Here is a 4270-nt window from a genome sequence, read left to right as displayed (position 1 = left end):
GTAATTAATGTTGATGGTTATTAATGCTGAAAATGTTGATTATCTTTTTCTGCATTGTATACTTGAAACAACATACTTGTTGGCACAAAATGATCTGGATCTTGTTCTGGATTGACTTCTGATTGGGGGGCTTGGATAGTTCACATTCTTTCTGAACCTCAGTTTTCTCACGTGGGGTATGAGCATCACAGATTTTTTTGAGGTAGATTGAATAGTGCCATATAGAGTGGGCTATTGAGCAGTGAATGGATAAACATTTGCTATATTAAGAAACAAACAAATGAGTAGATAAACCAGTCAGATGTTGCATGTGAAAGGGTTCCATCAACAGGCAAATGCTAAATAAACATGAAAGATTCGTGTTATGATTGGTCTGTTTTGTCACAGGGATCTTCTCTGAGATCCATCTTCTTCAAATGTGATCCATGTCCAGTATAAATAAACATGACTGAGTTAATTTTCACTGGCATTTTCCAGGATCCAGAGGTGCAGAGAGTGTGCTTCGAGGTGTTCATTCTTGTGTACTTGGCCACAGTGGTGGGCAATGGCCTCATCATTCTGATGGTCAGCATCAGTAACAGTCTGCATTCCCCCATGTACTTCTTCCTGAGCCACCTGTCCCTGGCTGAGATCAGTTAAACCTCTACTGTTTTCCTTAAATTAATCACAGACTTACTTGCTGAGATCCAGTCTCCCTGGATGGATGTCTGGCTCAGATATTCTTCTTCCACGTCTTTGGCATCACTAAGATCCCCTTGCTTGTGGGGATGACCTATGACCATTATGTGGCCATCTGCACACCTCTTCATTATATGAAGATTGTGACCTGCCAACTGTATTATCTGCTTGTGGCCCATTCTCTCCAAAATTCAGGTTCTCATTACCATCAACTTGTCTTCCTGTGGTCCCAATGTGATTGACCACTATTTCTGTGATCTCCAGCCATTATTCAAGCTTGCCTGCACTGACACCTTTGTGGAGGGGGTCATTGTGTTGACCAACAGTGGTTTAATTGCTGTCTGCTCCTTTCTTATCTTGGTGACCTCCCATGTTATCATACTGGTCAACCTGAGAACCCTTCTGCAGAGGGAAAGCACAAATCCCTCTCCACCTGTGTCTCTCACATAATGGTGTTCATCTTGTTCTTTGGACCTACCATCTTTCTCTACATGTGACCCTCCTCTACCTTCAATGAGGACAAATTATGGCTGTATTCTGTACAGTCATCACCCCCATGTTGAATCCTATAATCTACCCACTCAAAAATACTTAGATGAGAATTGTCATGAGGAGATTGTGGGGAAAAAAGGAGAATTTAGGAATAAAGTGAAAATGGGAAAGTGATTAAAATATGTCCGATTATTCTCTATTTTTGAAATGGATTTTGATTTTAGTGGGATATTCATGCATGGCAGAAAAAAATATAAGGACTTAATGTTACTGCTCTGGTTCTCCTCAGTAACAAAGGCTCCCAGATAATTTGGTGTTATGTTTATGTAATGTTCCAAGGACAGAGGGCAGATTGGCTCCATGATATCCAACAATATCATTGTATTAGTTTGAGTTTGAAGACTCAAACTAAGCACAAATGCAAAGGAGAACATCTTGACAAATGTTTTGTGGGTTATTCATTTCTTCCTATGACCACCATCCATCCTTTCCTCCTTCCTTCTTTCATTCCTTTCTCATTCTCGTTCCTCCCATTATTTTTTTCTTTGGACTGGTTTTTCACTTTCTTTTTTGTTGAGATTGGCTCTGAGCTAATGTCCGTTGCCAATGTTCCTCTGATTTTTTTTTTCTCCCCAAAGCCCCAGTACGTAGTTGTATATCCTAGTTGTAGGTAATGCTAGTTCTTTTACGTGGGGTGCCACCAAACTATGGCTTGATGAGTTGTGTGTAGGTCCATACCGAGGATCCAAACTGGTGAACCCTGGCCCGCAGAAGTGGCATGCATGTACTTAACCATTCGGCCATGGGCCAGGCCCCTTTTTCCTCCATTTGTTCAACCTCCCTCATGGTAGCAACCTAGTTTTCATTAAGAAAGAAAACCACACATGGGATTTATTAGGGAACATTCGGGGAGGAGGGTACCAATCTGATCTCTTCCAATTTGGACGAGTGTTTCTTTGAAAAGTTTGTCTATGAATTTTTCTATTCTTCTGGTTGGTTCTTGGCATCTTGTACCATAGACTATTTTATCACAAGCACAGTAAAAATCTCTAGAGCAATTTCAGTTCTTGTGACATGTTGGCACAAAAGATAGTCCTTAAAGCTCCATGAGTCTTCTCGCAATGTTCAACTTCCATGAACAACAGCAAATGTCAAAATGGCATAGATTCTAGCTATCAATAGGGGTAGATCAAGCAAGCATTTAAAAAAGGGAAATAACTTTCAACTAAATCAAATGTAAAAAGTAAATAATGTAGAAAATGCTTATTGGGCTTCATTTTGAAGAATGAAGGAGAGGAAAATACTGTCCATGCATCTTTCTACTCCAGACTTCTGTCCTTTATTCTAAGTGACCTTACCAAGTCCATATCTTTTCATGCCTATTAGTGTTTCTTGTTGAAATGAGATGAGACAGTCTGTGTCTACAATGTTGTTTCACCTCTCAGAATCTCCACCTCAACTCACTGCCCATATCAATGTAAAAAGTTTAGAGAATATTGAAAAATTGGTGCTTATTGGCTTTGGAATTACAGAGAATTACTCTGTACTCTGACCTTCCACCTCTCCTTGAAGATCAGATGAAATAATGCAGGCAGCTTCCTTACAGAGGGATGGAGCATCACAGGTGTGCTATAAGTCTTTGGGTCTTTTCCCTTTCTAGTTAGGTGCTGGTTGAGCATGTAGGTGAATAGTGGCTTTTAAGGCACCAGGAAATCTTCCCACTTCCCCGGTGTCCCCACTAGTCATGGCCATGGGTGGCCATCACTGATCCATAGGAAAATTCCACTTCTTCCTGGAAAAGTTTTAATGTATCCTTTATGACCTAGGTTAAAGTCATCTTTCTTGTGAGGCCTTCTCTAACCTCTCTTCTCCTTAGGTTGAATTTTGTCTCCTATCCATGGTTATTTTTACATACTTTATTCATTGCCCTTATCACTTTGATTGTGTTATTTTGTATGTGCACCAGTCTCACTAGACTGTAAGCTCTCAAAGGCAATACTATCCACTAACCTTCTTCTTTGCAGATCTAAACATCATGCACATAGCTGGTGTTTATAAGTGATCATTGAATAAACAACCCTTCAGGCCCATGGGTAATCCTTTCTAGGTCACTTCTTACTAATTCTTTCTGAGCACTTTTATGGGGAGGAGCACATCACTTCCTGTTAAAATATGCAGAGCTCAGCTTCTGAAATTCATCAGGTTGTTCCAATCACCTCTCAGCTACAACCCAAGATCCAAGCTAAATAACTTCTCTGAGCACGTGTTGCACAAATACAATAAGATTAACAATAGAATGAGCTTCATAAGATTATTCTGAATAATAAATAATATTATATACATGTAGAAGTTTTAGAAAAGAACATGGTATAGAGTTGTGCCATGAACTGAATAAATATAACTGTCATCATGATTATTATTACTGCTAGTCATTACTTTTATTTCGCATGATGACTGCATGTCTGTCCACTTGTATATCTTCTTTATGTCCTTTTGAGCTACTCAAAATAGGCCTTGATTATACTGCAAAAGACTTTCAAGCAAATGAAGGCAGTTCAATCCTTTTGTTTTGAGGCTTCTTTAAGCTAAACATTCTTTGCTGATTTGTTGCTTTTGAGTGCCTCACACAGTACCTGGCACATTGTAGGTGTTCAATAAGTATTTGTTAAATAGATGTTGACTGTAACACAGCCTCCTCATTATCTTTTATGCTGATTACACTTATATGTTGTTAATGTGTATTTTAAGGCATTTGGTTGAACTAAACTCAGTGACGCTTCGCTCCCTTTCTCTGGATGCTCTGCTTGTATTGTAGCAGGCTAGGACTACAGGATGCAGGCTGGGATAGGACTCCCTCACTCATATGCACATTTGGTTTGCTTACTGAGAGCTACAGAAAGAACATCATCAATGAACTCTGAGTCAGGGGCAGGTAATATCTACTCCTACTAAACTGTCAACATTCTCAGGGATTACCTCACCTACTGAGGGTTGAGACTTTGTGGGTCTATTGAGAGCTAATTACTTGGGTTTCTGGTCTCACCGAATAAACACAATTGTCAAAGGAAAGCATTTTCCCCATTGTTTTAAGAGACAGAGA

General features: G+C 39.6%; 1 pseudogene; it reads left to right on the top strand.

Annotated features, from left to right (window-relative positions):
• Nucleotides 1-438: 438 nt before the first annotated feature.
• On the top strand, nt 439-1330 carry LOC124228554 (olfactory receptor 4B1-like; annotated as a pseudogene).
• The last annotated feature ends 2940 nt before the right edge of the window (nt 1331-4270 follow it).

The sequence above is a fragment of the Equus quagga genome, chromosome 17 (assembly GCF_021613505.1).
Source record: "Equus quagga isolate Etosha38 chromosome 17, UCLA_HA_Equagga_1.0, whole genome shotgun sequence".
NCBI lineage: Eukaryota > Metazoa > Chordata > Mammalia > Perissodactyla > Equidae > Equus > Equus quagga.
The sequence above is the reverse complement of the archived record's forward strand: the minus strand, read 5'-3'. Positions and strand labels throughout refer to the sequence as shown.